At 39.2% G+C, this 23,540-nt stretch overlaps 1 protein-coding gene across 1 annotated transcript in view; it reads left to right on the top strand.

Annotated features, from left to right (window-relative positions):
- Nucleotides 1-23,540, top strand: part of LOC119041179 (interferon-induced very large GTPase 1-like) — a 44,722-nt gene that overhangs the window by 1,442 nt on the left and 19,740 nt on the right. Inside the window, 1 exon segment of the mRNA XM_053662826.1 lies at nt 22,249-22,346. The gene's annotated coding sequence lies outside the window, so the exon portion shown is untranslated.

The following is a 23,540-nucleotide window of genomic DNA, read 5'->3' as shown; positions in this document are numbered from 1 at the left end:
CCCACATCTAAATTATTTTAGATAGATAAGGGAGAGGTTAAGAGCTTTTCCACAGTCTGCTGGGTCTTGGTTGCTCAAAATTATTCACCTGCCAAAGTGGCACATATGTTCTGTTCCCCTTCAATACACAGGATTAAGAAAACTTGAGGTTGACAAAAATAGCAGAGTGTAGTTTCTAAGGGAAGAAAGTGAACTAGAAGTAGGAAGAGAAACAAAAGTTGTAAAACAAATTAGGTTAACTCTTGCCAAATTACAAGGGGTCTTGAATGCCAAGTAATCTGATTCTATCATAAACCAATGAGGATTTAAATATGAGTTTCAGGAAGCAATATGAAATATGGACTATAATTGGAAGAGAGACAAGAAATTCAATAGCTTTTCAAACAAAGGAACCAAATTAATGGGGTAAATGATGTCCAATATTTAATAATATGAGACAGGGACCACAGAAGTAAATGGGGGGTTCCACAGCACAAAAGGTGCCTACATCGCCATTACCCCATCAGAAGTGGATGGATACCCCACAATGGCTAGAGCCAGGAAGTTTGGATGACTTTCCGATTGCATCAGCCATTCTACATAGTTAATCCAACAAGTCCAAAAGCAGCTTCAAATAGCAAAGGAATAATAAGATTTAGAGGACAGAAGATAGAGATGTTGAGGCAAGAGAAAGTTTTTTTAAGTTTTGTATTGGTATATAATTGACATATAACATCATGTTAGTTTTTGTTGTACTACATAATGATTTGAAGTATGTATATAATAAAATGATCAACATAATACATCTACTTAATATCCACACCACACATAGTTACAATTTTTTCTCAAGATGGAAACTTTTAAGGTTTTACTCTCTTAGCAACTTTCAAATATACAACACAGTATAATCAATTATAGTCACTTTGCTATACATTACACCTTCAGGACTCATTTTATAACTGTAAGTTAGTACCTTTTGAATTCCTTGAACCACTTGGCTCCCTCAATTCCCAACCCTGGCAATGACCAATCTGTTTCTCTGTGAGCTCAATGGTTATTTTTTTGTAATTGTTTTTAGTTTTCACACACACCAAAAAGGTAATACCTTCCTTTCTCTAACTGACTTACCTCATTTAGGTCCATTCATGGATGTTGAATGGCCTTCAAGGTCTATTCATGTTGTTGCAAATGGTAAGAGTTTCTTCTTTTCATGGCTGAATAATATTTTATTTTCTGTATCAATTTATCTATCAGAGGAAATAGCTTGTTTCCATGTTTTAGCTATTGTAAATAATACTGCAATGAAGGTGAAGGTGCATGTCTTTGAATTAGTATTTTCATTTCCTTTGGATTAATACCCAGAAGAGAAATCATTGGAGAATGACATTTGATAGGCACTGGAAAAGACAGGACACAGAAGGGACTAAAGCAGCTCATGATGAGCACCAGAGTTACAACACTTTATCTACATGTTCTCTAATCACACAACAAAAGTAGCCTGAAGTTACTCTCCATCTCATTACCTGCTTATTTTTTAACTTATTTTAATTGTTGTTCAAATACAGTTTTCTGTCCTCTACTCCCATCCCAGCCCACCACCCCTCAGTGCCCCCCACATCCCTCCCATTTTCACCCCCCTTGGTTTTTGTCCGTGAGTCCTCTATACTTGTTCCTGTAAACCTGCTTTTTCTCTATCAACACTTAAAACATTCTAAAATTCTTTTGCTTATTCAAGTATTTACAAGTTAATAGTCTGCGTCCCCCAACTAGAATGTAAACTCTCAAAAGGAAGGAATCTAACTGATCTTATTCATCATTAATCTCATAGCATCTAGCACATTTCCCAGCATGCTGACATTCCTCAATAAATATATGTTCAATAAATGCTGGAATTTTTAACATATCTTTGCTAAGTCTCTGATCCACAGTACTTATATGATCTACTTTGTTTGGAGGCACATTATCATCATGGGTACAAGAGAAGACAGATGGTCAACACAGAGAAGGTCCCAAAATTAAGCAGCATGAACATCTTGGAGGGTCCTTCTGGACTGAGTAACTAGAGTACAAGTATCAGGCTTAAAGAGAATTTTTCTTTAAAAGATGAGGGCAGAAATGAGACAAAATAATAAATGGTTGGGGTACATTCACTAGTTCATTTAAATCAACATTTATTGAGACAGAAGCACTAGTGGTTTGTTTTTGTTTATATTTTTTTGAGAAATCTGTCAATTAAAGGGTATAAAGAAGATAAAAGTATATGGAAGAGTCAGGGTCCAATCTTTATTTAAGTGGAATGGGATGGCTTGAACATGTTTCCTTGTCCAAAGCAAAGCAACCATGAAAGTGAAGTACTCAAGATATTTTAGACTTAAGACATGGAACACAAGACCCAGGGGGAGGTGAGCAGGAGTAGGATTTAGAGGACAGTTAGTATTGCAAAGACATTAGGGACACTTCTCCCTTGGGGGTCAAAGAGAAGAACACAAGGATGGAATTACAGTCAATTTAAAGGTGAAAATATTTGGAGGTGAAAAAGGTCTGACACCATGATTCTGCATTGTCTACAATTAGAAAGTGAGGTCACTAAAGCTAAGAGGAGCCTCAGCTAATTCTGTTTGGTATAATCTTTCCTACCATCCCAGCCCCCTCTCTATCCTTCAGGATTGTGAGTTCATGGTGTTACTGGATAGGAATTGGTCTGGAGTGGATCTGCCTCAGGCTGGTCAGTAGTGTAGGTTCTTGACTGAATGTAGAAAATATTTCACAAGTTCAGGTGACTTCAAGAGTGTTTTTATTAAGGCTAGGGACAGTAAAATAAGGGAAGGACTTGGGATAGAAGAAGCAACAGGAGAGAGCCTAGGCGGTTCTCTGCTTTGGCTCACTGGAAAAGTTACAGTAAAGGAGTGAGCCAAAGTGGGGCTGCTATTAGCTCACTGGGAAGTCAGGGGAAAAAGGGGCCTTAAAGACCAGATCGGGGGTAACCCTAGGTTGAGCTGCTCCCCTGGCTGCAAGTCTCCTTGGGACCATTAGAGCTTAGGAGGAAGTAGAAATTTCCATGCCTGGGAAGAGGCATTGGTAAGCTGTACTACAGCAAGACTGCACTGAGTCTTTGTCCTGAGGACTTTGTATCTTTTTTCTATATGTGAGAATCTTAGGGGTGGGTTTCAGCAGGACATTCATCAGTTTTCCAGGTACATTTTTAATATGCTGATGTGTCAAAATGAGCATAAAGGTGGGTGTGGGATTTTTTTTTGGTCTGCTATGCTGTTTTACTTTTATCTTGGATCTGCCCGGCTGTTAATAGGGTGCTTGTTATTTGTCCCCCTGACTTCATCTGTCTTCTGGTTTAGCTGGCAAAAAAAGACATTATTGAATTTCTGCCCATTATTCTCCAGACCAGGAATATTTAAGCTATGTATTCTTTGGTTAGGGAGGAGAGGTATAAGCCATTTGCTCTTGAGTGTCCTTGGTTATAAGAGATAAGTTCTTGTTATTCATCAGCTTGCCATAATTGCTCAGACTTTTTGGCTTGGTTTAATTTTCTTGTTTCAGTTTCCCTATTTCACTTGCCCAGGAATTTTCCTAGCTTTTTAGTATCCTTTCAGAAAAGAACCCTCTGAGAACTTTTATTATTTATTTCTCTAATCCCATTGCTGAGATAAGGGCTTGCAATTAGGAGATCAGTAAGTGTGAGTCCATTAGATTTAAAATTATGAAGGTATGTTATCTGTGAGGAGTGAAGGAAAGAGACTCAAAGACTTTCTTTGGGGCCTGAGACACTGGGTAGATGGGAATAGGATGAGTGTGTTGCAACAACAGAAAGAAGAGGTTTAGAAGGAAAGTGATGGGTGCAATTTGGATGCACTTATTCATATCTTACCACAGGGGCCCCTCCTGGTGAGAATCACATGTCTGTCCCAGGCCGGCCCTGACAGGGTTTCATTCTCTTTGGCCTCTAGGGATTCCAATTTCCTCTTCACTCTCAATTGACCACAAACACCCTCCAAGCACTTGGATGTTCCTAGTCCAAGATCTAGTTCTGTTCCTTTTTGTCCTCTAACAATACCTCATTCTTCAAATGTAGCTCAGGAATTTACTACTAATCACTAGCTATACAAGGACAAAAGTGAAAAAATACTTGGGAGGGGAAATTCTTCTCCTACTCTGTGGCTTCAGAATACTTCAGGTAAAGTCCCAGAGCCTCACTCTTCTGAAAACAAGTTAGATTATGGGGCCTTACTGGTCTCAGAAAGGTCACGTGTAAGTGTGAGCATATCTCCCATGTAAAGGAGACAGTGTTCTCCCACTGAGAGGACTCATAGAAGATGCTGTCATGTCACTTCCTTTATCCTGGCTAAAAATTTAAGGTTTTTAAAATTATTGTATGTCAACATTGTTGAGAAATAATGTATGCACAATCAAATGCATCGATTTAAGTTACACATTTTGATAAGTTTGACTAATTAAAACCATCAAAACCTTGAACCATTCCCAAAATCAATATACAAAACACTTTTATTATCCCCCAAAATGCTTACTATTCTTTTGCCATCTATGCCTCCCTGTACCCCATCCTGAGAAAACCACTTGTATTCTTTTTTGTTGCTATAAATAAGTTTGTATTTCACAAAAATGGAATCCTACAGTTATGTTATTGATGGTGGTTTCACTCAACAATTTTTTAAAAGATTTCATTTCTTTACTTTAGAGGGGGGAAGAGAGGGAGAAAGAGAGGGAGAGAAACATCAGTGTGAGAGAGATACATCAAACGGTTGCCTCTCTCATGCCCCAAATAGGAACCTGGCCAGCTACCATGTATGGGCCCTAAACTGGGAATGGAACCAGTGACCCTTTGATTCCCAGACTGGCACTCAATTTGCCAAGCCACACCATCAAGGGCATATTATGTATTTTTATTTTCTTTATTTTTTTATTTTTGTTCAAGTACAGTTGTCTCCATTTACCTCCACTACTCCCCCCACCTCCCACCCTCAATCCTACCCCTCTTTGGCTTTGTCAATGTGTCCTGTATAAATTCAAGCATGCTGTTGCATGTATGAGCAGTCATCCATTTTCATTGTTGAGTATTATTTCATTGTATACTGTATTTTATTTATTTCTATACCTATTGATCTTCATTAAGGTATTTCCAGATTGAATTATTATAGAAAAAATGCTTTGAATATCTATACATAAATCTTTGTTTAGACATGTATTTGTATTTTTATTAGGTAGATACCTAGAAGTAATGTATCTGAGTTGTTTGGCAGGTGCATATTTAACTTTTAAAGAAATGTCAAAAAACTTTCTACAATAGTTGTAAAAGTATATGAGGATTCTAGTGGCTCTACATCCTCCCTGATATTTGATACTGTCAATCCTTTTCATGAAAGTTATTCTAAGGAGTGTACAGTGTTATCTATTTTCAGTTTCAGTTTGTGTTTCCCTGAAAACTAATTATGCTGACCCCCTTTTCATGTGCTTGTTGATCATTCAATATCTTCCTTTATAAGTAGTCAGTTCAATTTTTTTTCTGTTTTTTACTGCACTAGAGTTACATGAGTGTCCTTTCCCAGATATAAGCATTGCAAATAATATATTTCATTCTTTAGTTTGGCTTTTAATTTTCTTTTTTAAAATTATATCTTATTGATTATGCTATTACAGTTGCCCTGATTTTTCCCCTTTGCCCCCTCCACCCAGTGTCCCCTATTCCCTCAGTAAATCTGCCACCATTGTTCACATCCATGGGTCATGTGGGTATAAGTTCTTTGTCTACTCCATTTCCTATACTGTACATTACATTTCCAAGGCTATTCCATAACTACCTATTTGTACTTCTTAACTTCCTCACTTCTTCATCCATTCTCCACCTCCCGCCTTCAATTTGGCAACCATCTAGTAACTAATTTCTTTTCTCTTGCTGCTTTTAAGAGTCTCTTTATCTTTAACATTTGACCTTTTCATTAGGATGTGTCTTGGAGTGGGCCTCTTTGTTTCCATCATAATTGGGACTCTCTGGACTTCCTGGACTTCCATGTCTATTCCCCTCGCCAAATTAGGGAAGTTTTCTTTCACTACTTTTTAGATAGATTTCTGATTTCTTGTTCTTTCTCTTTTCCTTATGGCACCCCTGTGATGTGCATGTTGGACCTCTTCAAGTTGTCCCAGAGGCTGTTTACATTATTCTCATTTTTAAAGGCTTTTTTTTCTTCTTTTCTTCTAGACTTTTGTTCGGTGCAGTTGTTTTTTGCTTCCTTAAGTTCCAAATCATTCATTTTATTCTTGGCTTCATCTGCTTTACTGTTGTTTCCCTGTAAATCGTTCTTTATTTCAGTTAGTGTATTTGTTTCTGGCTGGGCCTTTTTTGTGCGACTGAGATCCTCACTAAGTTCCTTGAGCATCCTTAAAAACAGTGTTTTACTCTGCTTCTGATAGATGGCTTATTCCATTTCATTTAGCTCTTTTTCTGGAGTTGTGATTTGTTCTTTCATCTGAGCTGTTTCTTCACCTCATTTTGGCAGCCTCCCTGTGTTTGTTTCTATGAATTAGGTAGAGTAGCTTTGACTCCATGTCTTGGTAGTGTGGCCTAATGTAGTAGGTGTCCTGTAGGGTCCTGTGGCACAGCTTCCAATATCACCAAAGCTGGGCACTCAAGGTACACCCTTTGTGTGGGCTGAGTATACCTTACTCTTGTGATTAAGGCTTGGTTACTGTTGGCAGATCAATGGGAGGGATTTTACCAGGCCAGTCAGCTACAAGAACTGGCTGTGACCACTGACCACCAACTCTGCTCTACATGGAGAGTGATCTATGCAGGTCATGGTGCTCTGACATGGCCTGTAGCTATCCACTGGGTGTGCTGGCCTTGGAGTTTTCCAGATGGTATAGGCCAAGGTCATCCCCCACCTGTGTTTTGCCCAAAGCACCCTTCCTGAGCTGTAAAACAATCTGAGATGGCTGCTACTTGTGCTGGGCTTAGAGATTCCCAGGTGAAGCCAAGATGTATATCTAATCTGGCTGCCAGCAGGGCTCACTGAAGCCAGCTGTTGCTTCTTGTAGGATTTAGGACATTGTGAAGTGTGAGGCAAGACCAGCCATTCTTATGGAAAAGCAGCTTGGGTGGGTCCATAAATTGGGGGGCAGAGCCTCTGGGGGTCTTCAAGTGGTGACACAGTGTTAAAGAGTTTGATGGAGTCTCAGATTTGGCACCAGCTTACTGGCTCTAGGAGGGGAGGGTTTAGCAAAGGGACAATGGCCTCTGCTCACCTTGATGCCAGACACTTCAGTTTCCATGGTATACTACTGGTACCCTTCAAGATACTCCCTGGTGGTTGTTCCGCGAAGATGGAGGCATAGGTGGGGATGCTGTGCTTTCTCACACAACCAAGTTTAGAGACAACAAAATATTAGCAATAGAAAACACAGCCAGAACACAGAAAATTGAACTTTTCGGAAGTCTGATAACAACAAATTCTTTAGCCTTACCAGTAAGAGGGGTGAAGCCAGCAGCTGGTGGAGCAGGGATGCACAGGAAAACTTGGTCAGACAGACTCAGGCGTGTGCATCCCAGGCATGGGGTTGCAAAGGGTGGACCCAGTGAGTGACCCAGTGAGCGACCCAGTGAGCAACCGGGGGACCCAGCGAGGGTGCAGGGTGGCAGGTTGACTGTGGTGGCGCATTACTGCGCAGATAGACCAGTGAGGAAGTAGGCACTGAGAAGGGATTGAGCAGGCCCCAGCAGCTGGAGGCATCAGAGGGGGCCGCCATTTCCCCGATCTGACCCTGCCCCCACCTACAGCGTCACAAACCAGCAACCTGGGTAGCCCTGTCCTGGTGAACACCTAAGGCTCCACTCCTCACACATAACAGGCACAAACAGATCAAAAATGGCTCAAGAGATCTCAAAGCCCCAGAATCCATAACTCTAAGCGACCAAAAAATAGCCAAATTTTCAGATGCACAGTTCAAAACACTAGTGATCAGGATGCTCACAGAACTGCTTGATTTTAGTCACAAATTAGAGAAACATACGAAGGCTAAACTAATTGAAATAAAGGGAGTTGCACAGGAAACCAATAGTGATAAAAAGGAAATTGGGACTCAAATCAAAATAGTGAACCAGAAGGAAGAAAAAAATGACCAAACAGGAAAATATAAAAAACAAGAATTCAAAAAAAGGAGGAGAGTCTTAGGAACCTTTAGGACATCTTTAAACGCTCCAACATCCGAATTATAGGGGTACCAGAAGGGGAAGAAGAACAGCCACCAGTGGAAAACTTATTTGAACAAATAATAAAGGAGAACTTCCCCAATCTGGCAAAGGATATAGACTTCCAGGAAATCCAGGAAGCTCAGAGAGTCCCAAAGAAGTTGGACCCAAGAAGGAACACACCAAGGCACATCATCATTACATTAGCCGAGATTAAAATGAAGGAGAGAATCCTAGAAGCAGCAAGACATAAGGGGACAGTCACCTACAAAGGAGTTCCCATCAGACTGTCAGCTGATTTCTCAAAAGAGACCTTACAGGCAAGAAGGGGCTGGAAAGAGGCATTCCAACTCATGAAATCCAAAGACCTATAACCAAGATTACTCTATCCAACAAAACTTTCATTTAGAATGGAAGGAAAGATAAAGTGCTTTTCAGATAAGATCAAATTCAAGGAGTTCATCATCACCAAGCCCTTATTATAGGAAATGTTAAAGGGACTTATCTAAGAAAAAGAAGATAAAAAAGATGAACAGTGAAAGGACAGCAAACTCACAGTTATTTAGAACCACACCTAAAACAAAAGCAAACTAAGAGGACAGCTAGATCAGGAGCAGAATTATAGAAATGAAGATCTCATGGAGGGTTAGCAACAGGGGAGTGGGAGAAGGAGAAGGGGGGAGAAGGTACAAAAAATAAGTAGCATAGATGGTAGGTAGAAAGTAGATAGGGGGGAGGGCAAGAATAGTATGAGAAATATAGAATCTAAAGAACTTGAGACACATGCTCATAAACTAAAGGGGGGGAATGGTGGGGGGTGTGCAGGGTTGAGGGGAAGGGAGGGGGTAATAGAACAACTGTAATGGCATAATCAATAAAATAAAAATTTAAAAAAAAAGATACTCCCTGGTGCTGGAGCCCAGAGGGAGTGAGTCTAAGAAGGTGAGTCTGTGTGTAGGTTCTCTCTCTCTTTTTTTAAAAGATTTTATTTATTCATTTTGGGAGAGAGGTGAATAGAAATAGAATGAGAGGGAGAGGATTATCAATAGGTGGTTGCCTCTTGTGCACCTTTTACCATGGACCTTGGAGCCCAGGCATGTGCCCCTGACTGGGAATCAAACTGGTGACCTCTTGGTTCGCAGCCTGGTTTTTGTTTTTTTTTAAGATTTAAATTAACTATATACTTTTTAGGCAGAGGGGAAGAGAGGGAGAAGGTGAGAGAGAGAAACATCAGCGTGTGATTGTTTCTCATGCATCCCCCACCAAGCATTCAGCCTGCAACCCAGGCATGTGCCGTGACTGGGAATTGAACCAGTGACTCTGTGGTTCACAGGCTGGTGCTCAATCCACTGAGCCACACCAGCCAGGCCTGTGTGTAGGTTCTTTAAGAGGAACTGCTTGGGGCTCCAGAAGTTTTTTCCACCAAATCAACCTTTGCTTGTTTTTGTAGCCAGAAAGAAGTTTTGGGGACTTATCTTCCTAGCACTGGAATCCTGGGCAGGTGACCTTGTGTGGGTCTGGGAGTCCTTGCTTCTGAGATATCTATCCCTCCTGAATTTTTATTCACATGGGTGTTGGACCAGCCCATTCTACATCTGTGCCCCTCCAACCAGTCTGAATGGATGTAGTTTCTTTAATTCTGTACTTGTAAAGCTTCCATTAAGCTCAATTTCTGATATTCCTGAGTGATGATTGTTCTACATTTTAGTTGTAACTTTGATGTGGTTGTGCAAAGAGGTGAGCCATGTCTGCTTACACTACCATCCTAACTGAGAGCCCCTGCTTTTAATACTAATAGTATTTTTCAAAGAGCAAAAAAATTTCATTTTGATTAAGTGTACTTGATGAAATTTTTTGTATGGTTTAGAATTTGAGTGTCCTAAGAAAGTTTTACCTCCACAAAGCCATGGACATTTTTCACTATATTTTCTTCTGGAAGGTAAATATATTTTATATTTAAGCCTTTGGACTATTTTGAGTTACTTTCTGTATGGTATGACATAGGGTCAATGTTCATATTTTCTACCTGGATATCCTGTTGTCCCAGCACCATTTGTTGAAGATTTTCTTTCCCATTTGAACACCAATTTATCAAATATGTATGAATCTATTTCTGTGGTTTTATAGTAAATCTTAAATAAGATAGTGTGATGCCTTTTTTTTTTCTTTTACAAGCACCCCTGGCCACATATACATATCCAATTTCTTGAGCACAAAAATATCAAAAGCAAAGTTGCTAACTATCTCACAAGAAATTATATTGAGTTATCATTCTTCAAAGTTTCTTGTCAATATCAATAAGGTAGAATTAACACTTTTCTTGTTAAACAAGCTATAGATCAGTATGGGTTAGAAAAATGAATCATTATCAAAATTTTGTAACATCTACATTATGAAGTACATCCCTTCTCCAGGCAAATTTCTGCTGACTAGAGCAAAGGGGCCTATTCTCCCCTTTGTTCCTCTTTACTCACACAAACCCTAGAGACTGAGGTAGTGTAATAGTTAGAAAGGGAAGTTTGAGTTCGGGGATGTTAGAGAAGATCTCTCAACAAATTCTTATCTCATGCAATACACTGGCACATGGGTGTCCATGCTCTTTTTAATGTATTGCTTAAATAACAAGACATTAAAGAAAGAACTCTGAGCTCATTTCCAGAGAGGGTAAGTCACTTAATAACAAGCTTGTGCCTGCCTACCTACCATTCTCTGAAAAATGACCATTTCCCAAGGGCCTAAACCTCATCCCAGTGATCTGTAAATCTTTCTCTACTCCCAGAAAACTGTATCTTCAAGTCTATAGCACACAGTCCAAGCCCAGGCCTAATTGGTTCAAACATTATCCCATGCACCAAGCCATTGCGGGTTCAATTTCTGGTCAGGACACATACCTAGGTTGCAGGTTCAATCCCCATTGGGGGCTAGTACGGGAGGCAACCCATATATGTTCCTCTCTCACATCAATGTTTCTCTCTCTTTTCCTTCCTTGCTCTCTAAAATTAATAAATGTATCCTCAGTATGAGGATTTGTTTATTATATATGAGAGGGTTTGAAAAATGAGAGAAAGAAGATACAAGTTCTTCAAAAACATCTCCATATAACATCTGATGTTGCCTGGTTTTTGTTTGTGTGATTACAAAAGATTTGAACCCACAAATTACAACACATGTGCCTGCAACACAGCTAAAGTAGAAAGGACACAAATTAACTTGGTTTTCCTGGAAACAAAACAAAGATGGCTTTGGTACTCTTTCCTGATCTTTGTGATCATTCCACCCCATTCCAGTGACTTTACAAGCTGTAAAGAATATCATCCCAATTATAGATCTTACTGGGATTGACAGCTCAGTGAAGTACCAGAAATTAAATAATCATACCAACATTCCCAGATGGAGTATTTGAACACTGCCTCTATCCCAGAACAATCTTCATACTCATTTTATTTATCATTAATCTATCTACATTTCAAAAGTTTACACCAGTCACTATTCAGACTACTAACATTACATGTTACATTTGCCACTGTTTAGCCATTTGCATTTAGAATCATATTGCATGAATTCTTTTTATTTGGCTTCTTTCTCACAACTTAATATTGTGAGTTTATTGCTGCATTAGCTGTGATATTTGTTTTCATTAAAACATTCCATTGTTTTAATATACCACAATTTACAATATGTACCCAATTGGCTATGAATGGAAATAGGAGTTGTTTCCAGTTTGTGACCTTTATAAGTAGTGCTGCTATGAACATTACAACTGATATGACTTTTAAATATTACGTTTTTAATATCTTAGACAGAATGTTTGCATCTCACAATATAGATTCTTTCATTTCCATTATTTATATTTATCTAACCAAATTCCTTTCCTTCCCCATTTTTAGCTTCTTTTTTAAAGTATTTTTATTGATTACACTATTAGTTTTCCCAATTTTCTCCCTTTATTCCCACTCTGCTCTGCTCCCCAACCCCTCCAAGATTCCCCACCTTAGTTCATGTCTATAATTGTACGTATAAGTTCCCCAAGTCCTCTGTTTCCTATATGATTTTTATCTCTCCCCATCTGTTTAATGCCTACTAATTATGCTTCTTCTTCCCTGTATTTTTCCCCCTTTATTCCTGCCTTCCCCCTTCCCACTGAAATTCCTCCATGTGGCATCCATTTTTCCCATTCTGATCCTTTTCTAGTTGTTTACTCAGTTTTTGTTTTTGTTGTTTTTCTTTTTTTAGGTTCATTTGTTGATGGTTGTGAGTTTGTTGTTATTTTACTGTTCATATTTTTTATCTTCTTCTATTTCTTAGATAAGTCCCTTTACATTTCATATTATAATGGCTTGGTGATGATGAACTCCTTTAACTCGACCTTTTCTGGGAAGCACTTTATCTGCCCTTCCATTCTAAATGAAACTTTGCTGGATAGAGTCATCTTGGATGTAGGTCCTTGCCTTTCATGACTTCCAATACTTCTTTCCAGCCCCTTCTTGCCTCTAAGGTTTCTTTTGAGAAATCAGCTGATAGCCTCATGGACATTCCTTTGTAGATAACTGTCTCCTTTTCTCTTGCTGCTTTTAAGATTGTCTCTTTCTCTTTAATCTTGCATAACTTAATGATGATGTGCCTTGGTGTGTTCCTCTTTGGGTCCAACTTCTTTGGGACTCTCTGGGCTTCCTGGACTTCCTAGAAGTCTATTTCCTTTGCCAGATTAGGGAAGTTTTCCTTCCTTACTTGTACAGATAAGTTTTCAACTTCTTGCTGTTGTTCTTTTCCTTCTGGCACCACTATAATTTGGATATTGGAACATTTCAGGTTGTCCCATAGCAGTGTTGGGGCAGGCAAATTTATTTTTTACACTCTCACATTTTCTCCACTGAATATGTCTCTTTATAATAGTGTTTTTTTCAAAATTTAATTTGCCACTTGGCACCTTACAAAATAAGATTTTGGTTGTGTATACAAATGATAGTTTCTGAGCAATAAGCTAGACATCTCAGGTCAGAATCTCTGTGAGTGGGGCTGGAAATCCACATTTGTAAGTTGTTCTCCAGGAATAATTATACAAAATCAATATTGAGAAAAATCTCTTTGAAATACTAACTAATACTTTAAATTCTAAATTGCCTAAAACCAAACTTAGTTCAATCAGGCAGACAAGTGAGGATATTATAATACTTAACACCTCCATTAATTTGCTGCAATTTTGCCTTCTTTGAATAGACCATGGCCTGCTGTGAATCTATCTCTATAATTTGGCACTCAAATAGGCCAAAACCGTATGATAAGCTAAAAGGACAAACCATTGTATAAATATTGTTAACATTCTAAAGTATGGACACATAATCCACTACAAGCACACAAGTCCTTCTCTATGGGTTACAGTAAAGTTTGGAAGGGACATTTTTTTTTTCTTCTCTACTTCCTTTTTCCTACCTCCTGTGTCTCTGCTTCTTTGTTTACACAACCCCAGGACCTGCTCTGAGACACAGATAACTACAAAGAATGGCTTATTGCCTTTGAAAATGATCAGAACAAGTGCCTGATGCCCAGATCTCAAATAAACACACTGTTATACGTATTTTTCTTAGGGAATAAGTCAAAAATAGAGAAAACATAGTCTTGAACAAGGGTAAAGTTGTATAACTATTATTAGATTCTTGCTGGAACTGACAAAGTCGACTTTTTATTTTGATTGCAAAGGATTTATTCGCAGACACCCTAGCTGAGGGTGGGAAGGAGAGATCATTGTTTATTCCTTAACTGCCAAGGTAGCTTCCCCCTAGGGAAAATATTAGTGTGTTCTTAAACTACCTATGGCTAGTAAAGGCTTTTGCATTATTCTTCAGCAGATATCATCTTAGTAGACTCCATAACTACCATGGGCTAAGTTTAGCTAGGACTAAATGTATTGATTTCCACATTACAATTTCTCTAGTCAGCATAAAATCTATCATATTTTGCTGTATATTATTAGTAGATTTTTGGAAAAATAAGGGTGCACATTGTACATGGGTAGTACTAATTTCATATCTGTATAATGTTTTTAATCTTTTACTTATGCTTATGAATTAAAAGTATAACTCTACAAAGAAATGATCTCCATATGCCAAATAAAACCCTGGAATATGATAATCAGTTTTGTCTATAAATATAAATAAATAAATAATTGAATTAAAAATTACAACAACAGAGACTTCCACCAAGATGGAGGCACAGGTGGAAACGCTAAACCTTCTCACACAACCAAGTTTAAAAACAACAAAGTTTTAGCAATAAAAACGCAGCCAAATCACAGAAAATTGAACTATACGAAAGTCTGACAACAATAAAACCATTCAGCCAAACTGGTAAGAGAGGCAGAGCCAGCAGCAGAGCAGGGTCGGGCAGGAATGATCCACCGGACCAACCGGGCAGTGGGCGCATCCCAGGAGTGGAGTAGCAGGCAGACCCACTGAGGGCTGACCAGTCACACATTCTCCCACAGATAAACTGGTGCGGAATCAAACAGGGAGACAGACCGTGCAGGCCCCAGCAGCGGGAAGCAGCAGAGGGGAGCGCTATTGTCCCTCTCTGACCCCGCCCACACATACAGTGTCACAAACCAGTGACCTGGGTGGCCCCACCCTGGTGAACATCTAAGGCTCCTCTCCTCATACATAACAGGCATGAACAGATCAAAACAGACCAGAACAACTCAGAGCCCCAGAGACGATAAATCTAAGCGATGAAGAAACAGCCAAACTTTCAGATGCACAGTTCAAAACACTGGTGAGCAGGATGCTCATAGAACTGCTTGATTTTAGTCACAAATTAGGGGAACATATGAAGGCTAAACTAATTGAAATGAAAGGAAATGCACAGGAAACCAGTAGTAATGGAAAGGAAACTGGGACTCAAATCAAAGGAGTGGACAAGAAGAAAGAAAAAAAAGACCAGACAGAAAAGGATGAAAAAACAAGAATTCAAAAAAATGAGGAGAGTCTTAGGAACCTTCAGGACATCTTTAAAGATTCCAACATCCGAATTATAGGGGTACCAGAAGGGGAAGAAGAACAGCCACCAGTGGAAAACTTATTTGAACAAATAATAAAGGAGAACTTCCCCAATCTGGCAAAGGAAATAGACTTCCAGGAAATCCAGGAAGCTCAGACAGTCCCAAAGTTGGACCCAAGAAGGAACACACCAAGGCACATCATCATTACATTAGCCGAGATTAAAATGAAGGAGAGAATCCTAGAAGCAGCAAGAGCTAAGGAGACAGTCACCTACAAAGGAGTTCCCATCAGACTGTCAGCTGATTTCTCAAAAGAGACCCTACAGGCAAGAAGGGGTTGGAAAGATGTATTCCAAGTCATGACATCCAAAGACCTACATCCAAGATTGCTCTATCTAGCAAAGCTTTCATTTAGAATGGAAGGGCAGATAAAGTGCTTCTCAGATAAGATCAAATTCAAGGAGTTCATCATCACCAAGCTCTTATTATATGAAATGTTAAAAGGACTCATCTAAGAAAAAGAAGATAAGAAATATGAACAGTGAAAGGACAGCAAACTCACAGTTATTAAGAACCACATCTAAAACAAAAGCAAACTAAGAGGACAGCTAGATCAGGAGCGAACCATAGAAATGAAGATCTCATGGAGGGTTAGCACAGGGGAGTGGGAGAAGGAGAAGGGGGGAGAAGGTACAGAAAATAAGTAGCATAGATGGTAGGTAGAAAATAGATAGGGGGAGGGCAAGAATAGTGTGGGAAATATAGAATCTAAAGAACCTGAGACATGTGATCATAAACTAAAGGTGGGGAATGGTGAGGGAGGGGTGTGCAGGGTGGAGGGGAATGAAGGGGGGGAAATAGAGCAACTGTAATGGCATAATCAATAAAATAGATTTTAAAAAATTAAAACAACAAATTTTTTCTCTAAAAGTTTGGGCCAAAAATGTGGGTGCACATTATACACAGCAAAATACAGTAAGTATTTCCTTTTTAAATTTTAATTGTTGTTCAAGTACAGTTTTCTGCCTTTTACTCCCATTCCAGTCCACCCCCACCAGCCCTCCCAGCCTCCCTCCTGTCTCCCCCGCCCCTTGTTTTTGTCCATATGTCCTTTATACTTGTTTCTGCATCAATACAGTAATTATTTCTATTATGGTGAGGGATCTAAAGTGGTGTCCTTTAGGATAAAAATTGCTATTCCCAAATCACTAGTAAACCACCTTTTTTTGTGTGGACATGAAAAATCTACTTGCTACATTCAGGCAAGGTCTTGAAAGATGTCTTTTGACCCATTCATCTCTTACACAGACCCCAAAAGATCTTGTTCATGAAGAGTGCAGAGTATGAAGGGCCTGATACTGTGATGGGACCCACACTGACTTCCCAGGTCCTCATGCCAGAAAGAAACTTGTCCAAATCTGAACCAGATTGTCCAGTGGAGATAATTATCATGTAGTCTACCTTCTTCTCTACATGTCTTTGTTTAAGCCTTTAAGGAGAAAGCTCAGAGAATTCTGGCTCAAAATGCTTAGTCCTAAGTCTTAGAAGGAAAAAAAAAACAGCTGCAGCTTCTGTCCTATCTTTTATGTTTCCTTCCTAACCAAGTTGGTGGTCAATGGCTGTGGAAATTTAAAGGCTGGAGAGGCCTTTCATGGGACTCAACTTCTCATATATCCTAGAGGAAAGAGCTTCCCCCATTTTAGACAATAACAACAACAACAAAAAGCAGGGTTTGCTAAAACATTAGCAAAAAAGAGAAATGGCATCTCTCCTATCTTTCAGTCTATACCAAAATGATGAAAGCAATCTCCATGGCTAATATATCTTATTAACTCATGAAAGAAGTACCAGGAGATGGAATGCCATCTCTGAAAGTTAACCTGCAGAGTCAGGTTTCCTGGCTGCAGCTGCAGTATGTAGTTCCAAGTTAAAGTTCAAAGGAAACGGGTATCACCTTAATTGAGGCCCTTCTGTGTGGATCATTCCTTTCCTTCTCAATTCAAGGTTCCCAATCTTTATTAAATGGCAATCCAAAAAGCCAGTGCTTATTCTCCCTTTAGAAGCGTGTCTGCCATTCCACTTTCAATCTTCATAGCCTCCTGAAGATCAGAGAGAGCTCTCTCTTGGGAGCTACTGTTTTTTCTACATTTCCACTCCCAGTGCTATAGGATCCTCAGGTCCTCAGGTCTTATTCATCCCATTCAAGCAGCATGTGTCTCTTTCCCTTATGTTTTCCTGGAAACACTTGCCAGATTCATGGGTACTTTGGTTTTAAGGTCAAATTAACCAGAAATCATCTCAGCAGATTTATCTCTACTCCCTGAAAAGAAATGGAGGCACCAAATGCATTTCATATCTTCAATAGCCAAGCTACAATTCCTGAGCCAACTGAACTCCCAGTTCCTTATACCATTTAAACACTGAAGTGGGAGTGACAAAGTATATGTTGAAGGTTATTTGTTTCCCCAGATAGCAGCCGTACCTACCTCATTCATTGGGATACACTCCTTAGAGCTATCATTTCCTCTTAATTACTTTACTTTTTGTGCTCTATCACACTGAAAAATTCCCTAAAACCCAATCTGCATGCTCATTCCTTATACGTTCTTTGTTTACCTCTTCTAGGTCCCTGGTAACAGCTTCTCTTTCCAGACTTTTCTAAATTGCTAGACATTCTATTCTGTCTAGGAGAAGGAGACTTTCCTTTGACTTTGTGGTGGCAATTCCCTTTAGGTCCTCCTTCCCTTTGATGGAATTTAGCTCATTGAGTCTCACATTGCCCTGAGGCTGTGTTTCCATCAGGGACTATAGAATTTTAAAACAGAGAAGAAAGAAAAAAATGTTAGCCCCAGCAACAGACAGAAAGAAAGTGGGACCTTAGTCCTTTAACATTTATTGAGCACTTACTATAAGTAGAACACTGAAAAAAGTACTTTACATGCTTTGTTAATTGGCACACAGACAAGGGTAGCTCCATGACTCAAGTCCTGTATTGTGCCCTCCCCTTGCTTCTAGCTAATAGTAGACGGGATTTTTTTCAGATGCAATTAAGTTTGCAAGCCAGTTTATTTTGCGTTAGCCAAAGGGAAGATTATCCAGCTTGACCTAACCAGGTTAAAGCCCTTAAGGACAGACTGGGCCCTGTCCTTAGGTCCAATAATTTTCTCTCCTCCTGGCATGAAGATATAAGCTGCTACACTGAGAGAAGACATAAGGAACAAAGAACTGTAGGCAGTCTCCAGGAGCTGAGAGCAGCCCCAGTGACAGACAGAAAGAAAATGGGACCTTAGTTCTATAACCACAAGGAAATTAATTCTGCCAACATGTATGAGTTTGGAAGCAGCTTTTCTCCCGTTGAGACAACTGGGCTCCAGTTGACTGAGAATACAGCTCAGTCAACTCCTAGATTGCAACTGTGGCATCCACCAACGCCAGCAACAAATGGTCGGAAGCTTTCAGGGGTTTAAGATGGAACTTTATTGGCCAAAGCTTTACCTGCGCAGGGGCGAACTCTCCAGGTGTTCGGAGACACGGTGCCAAGAGGCTGCAAATGAGAGTCGCGCCTGGCACTTACAGCCTGGGGTTTTTATTGGGGTGAGCAAGCAAGCAAATACAGAAGCAGACTTGGCAGTTAGTGATTGGCCATCTCGAGGGAACACACATGGCTATGCTTTGTGCTTGCAGCAGTGGATACTTTTCTGCAAAGACAAGGTCAAGGTTATCTTGTTCAGCACTCTTTGTACTTTCTGTACTTTCTATCTGGACTCTGCCTCGAGTTCCTTGTTCCTGTTGGCTACTTTTATCTAATTCCGGGCCTAACACAACCTTGTGAGACCTTAAGCAGAGGACACGGGTAAACCAAGCCAGACTGCTGACAGAAATTGTGATATAGTGTGTGTTAAAATACTAAGTGTCACAAGCAAATATTTTGCAACATAGTCTTTTATATAAGTCAACCCTTGACCTCCCCATTTGTTCTACCGACCCTGGCCTTAGGGACCAAAAGTGCCAGGTTACCCATGTGGCCACAAATAAGATGGTGCCAAGGAATAAGAGTGAGACAACACAGGTGACTATGCTGTTCACTCACCCTTTATTAACGCAGATTTGATTCAAATTTATAGTAACCAAATAACATTAATAATCACTCAGAAATAATCAGCAATAACCTCACATGAAAAAATTTGGGGACAATGATCCCAAGTCCCAAGAGTACAGATCACAGTACAGGTCTGAGAGGTAGCTGGTCCATGTCTTGCAAGGCAGAGTCAGCAGTGACTTCAGAGCTAGAGCAGGGTTGATCAGAGCAGCAGTGTGCTGTTCTCTCCCTCTCACTGTCTCAGCTGTCTGCTCAAAGGCCTCTGCTATTATATCCTGGTATGATGTACAGCTGCATTAGCATATGATTAACACACACTGTCTTGTGCTACCTCAATAAGCACATGCTGATTAAGTCGCTCTACTGCTCATGCTCTGACAGGGTGGTGTTACCCTTCAGATAACTACACATTTTCCATGTCATTCCACTGAACATGCTCTGAGAGGTTGATATTACCTCTCAAATAAGCACATGCTCTCTACCATTTCCTACAACTCCACATGCTCACAGAGTTGTACTACCCCTCTGAGTCATTGCTCCAATGCCTGTGTGCTAAACAGGGCTTCTTAGTTGACAGGGCTGACACCACTTTAGTTTAGTGCTGCTCTCCTCACTAAGTTTGTGGCATTCTGTTATACAACAATATGAGAATGCAGATTTGGTGCCTCAAAGTAGGAGCTGCTGTAACAAATACCTTAATACATGGGAAGAGCTTTAGAATCAGGCAAGTGAGCAGAGGCTAAAAGAATTTTAAAGAACACGACAGAGACAACCTAAATTGCCTTGAATAGGCTGATAGAAGAAATCTTGACTTTAAGAATTTTGCAGTCAGGGTTCAGAAAAAGTGAGGAACATGACATAAGATGAATACAAAGATTCTTATTATGTAGTGGCAGAAAGCTTACCAAAATTATGTCTTGAAGTAATGTACAAAGCAAAACTTACAAGCTGGTGACATATTTTAGGAAACTTCCAAGGAAAGTGTTATAAGTGCCCCTTGATTTCTTCTTGCTGCTTATAATACAATTTGAGAAAAGAGATAGCTTGAAAAAATAATTGTTTTAGAAAAGAAACCAAGGCCTCATAATTTTGAAATTTCTCAGTTTCTCTAAAAGAAAAACACAATAGGATTAAGAGATTCACTATGATTCGGTAAATTTATCCTGAGTATGACTATATAATCTTTTGTTAATACCTCAGAAAGATCAAAAGGTAACTCTTTTAGTCCATTTTGAGAATCTTTACCTTTTAATAGGAGAGTTTAATTCTTTTACATTAAGGCAATTACTGTAAAAGAAGGACAATTCCTGCGATATTATTATGTATTTCGCAGGTCATCTTTTTTTCTTCCTCAATTCTCCCATTACTGCCTTCTTATTTTTTAATGAAATATCAGTTTGATTCCTTTATAACTTCTTTTTCTGTATATTTTTAATTATGTTAGTACTAGTTACCCTGGGGTTTATAATTAACCTAACCTTATAACAATCTGTTATGAATTAATAATACACCAGCTTCCATAAGTATACAAAAATTCTGTTCCTATGTTGTTGTGTCAAAAGTTAAATCTTTATACATTGTCTGCCCATACAATATAGATTTATCATTATTGTTTTATGCATTCATCTTATCAATCAAATTGGATTGAAAAGGGACTCACAAACCAAAAATATAGTAACATTGTCTTTTATTTTCCCAAATAGTAATTTTACCTGTGTTATTTCTTCATATGGCTTCAAGTTACTATCTAGTGTCCTTTTATTTCAACCAGAAGGACTCCCCTTAGCACTTTTTGTAGGATATATCTATTAGTGATAAGGTCCCTCAGCCTTTGCTTTTCTGGGAAGTCTTAATTTCTCCTTCATTATAGAATGACAGCTTTGCTAGATACAGGATAATTGACTGACTCTCTTTTATTTCTACTTTAAATTTGTCATTCCACTGAATTTTGGTCTCTGTGGTTGCTGCTGAGAAATCTGCTGCTTTTTTTTTTTTTTTTTGAGGCTTCTTTGTACATGAAAAGTCACTTCTCTTTTGTTGCTTTCCAAATTCCCTCCTTTTTCTCTCTCTGTTTCAAAGGTTTTATTATAATGTGTCTCAATTTGTCCTTGCTGAAATTCACTGAGCTTCTTAAATGTGTAGATCCATGTATTTTACCAAATTGTTACTTTTTTGGCCATTGTTTCTTCAAAATTCTTTCCCACCCCTTTCTCCCTCTCCTCTCCTCTCCTCCCAGTTCTCCCATGATGTGTGTTTGAGGTTGATGGTGTCCCACAGGTCTTACAGTCTCTCCTCATTTTTCTTCATTCTTTTGTCTTTCTGCTCCACAGACAGAATTATTGCAATTGACCTATCATCAACTTTTATGATATTAAATTCTGTCTGCTCAAGTCTGATGTTTTTGAACAACAATAACAACAAAAGGTTCTGTAATAAACCAGAGACTAAAAGTAATCTCACAAGGTAATCTGATCATAAATTTCTAACTGGTGTTACAGGAAAATGAAGGAACCAGACACCGAGGGATTCTGGAGTACGAGGTTTATTAACGTGTACGGGCTCAGAGGAGTCAGTCTCCAAATTCTGAGCCCCGAACAAAGGATTCTTGGGGTTTATATAGCCTACAGGGTCTTCCTGTCTACATAGCAAAGCAGGATACAGAAGCAGAATGCGGTAATTATTCTATCTACGGGGCAGAAGCAGAGTACAAAGGCTAAATGTGAGAATTAGTTCTATCTGTGGGGGTGCTAGCCCCAGTCCTTGTGACTATCCTGCTGTTTGCTTTTCCCAGACGGACTTATCACTCTCCCAGGGTGCCTGGGGTTTTGGTGAACAAAGGTTTTCCAAAGCTTCCCACATTACTGGCAGGTCATGATGGACAATCCATGCCCCACGCCTACAACTTCTTGTTTTTTAATTTTTTTTAATCCTCAGCCAAGGGTATTTTTTTACTGATTCTTTTAGAAAAAGAGGAAGAGATAGAGAGAAACATCAATGTGAAGGGAGCACTGATCAGTTGCCTCCTGTATGCATCTTGACTGGGGATTGAACCCACAACCTAGGTATGTGCCCTGACTGTGAATCAAACCTACAACCCTATGATGTATGGATGATGCTACAACAAGCTGAGTAACTCAGCTAGGGCCTTATACCTATAACTTCTTTAGGAAAAAGACAAGCTCTGTCCATTGTTCTTGTGTAACTAAGTTAATACGCCTTTGAAATGCCAGAATAAATCCTCTTTCTCAGGCCCTTGGACGCAAACTACTCTCAAGGAACATTTGAGATATTTCTTTCCTGATGACATCAGTTTGGTTCACATAAGCTCTCATAAAAATTTTCTACAAGTTCAGATCTTCTTATGTTGACATGTTGTAATTCTTTGTTTCAGCTGCTGTAATTTTTTTGCTGTTGTTTCACTTATTTATGCATTCATTGCTCGATTCTTTTTTTTTAAACTTTTTTATTGTGTTAAAGTACTGTTTTCTGCTTTCTCCCACCCACCCCAGCCCCCACCCCACCCGTTACTGTGTGTGTGTCCTTTATAATTGTTCCTGCAAAACCTTCACCCTTTTCCCCTGAAATTCCCTCCCCTCTCCCCTCAGGTCACTGTCAGCCTGTTCTCAATTTTGGGTCAGTGTCTTTGGTTGTGTTTTGCTTGTTTGTTTTGTTGATTAGGTTTCTGTTAAAGGTGCTATAATTTTTAACTTCAGTTTGTTTTGTCTCTTCATAATTTTCATCCCTTTATTGGTTGTCACTCTTTTGAGGATAGCTTTCCCCTAGTGTCCTCCAGCTCTTTGTCAGTAGTCTCCTTTAGCTCTTTGAGCATATTTAAGCCAGTTAACTTAAAGTCCTTGCCAAATAAGCCCTGTGACTTTCTTCCTCACGAACAGTTTCTGTTAATTTTCCTATGAATGAATCCCATTTTTATTGTTTCTTTGCATGCTTTTTAATTTTTTATGTGAAGATAAAGATTTTGAATAACTATTATATGATAACTTTGGAAGTCATATTCTTCATGGTCAAGGCCTGGTTTTCTTGCTTGCTGTGGGTCATGGTTATTTGTTTAGTGACTTTTCTAGTTTTTTCTATAAAGACTGTATTTGTGATGAGTGGTCTCTGAAGAGTGTTTCTTAATTTATGGTAAGTTCATATGTTGATAGTAATTTTCTTGAACGCCTGGGGCCAAAACAAACCTCTCTTTACATGATGGCTCAGTGTTTAGCATTCCTCAATGCTTAGTTATTAAGGCTGTT

This window comes from Artibeus jamaicensis, unplaced genomic scaffold (assembly GCF_021234435.1).
Source record: "Artibeus jamaicensis isolate MK-2021 breed Jamaican fruit bat unplaced genomic scaffold, CSHL_Jam_final contig_2962, whole genome shotgun sequence".
NCBI classification, from domain to species: domain Eukaryota; kingdom Metazoa; phylum Chordata; class Mammalia; order Chiroptera; family Phyllostomidae; genus Artibeus; species Artibeus jamaicensis.
The sequence above is the reverse complement of the archived record's forward strand: the minus strand, read 5'-3'. Positions and strand labels throughout refer to the sequence as shown.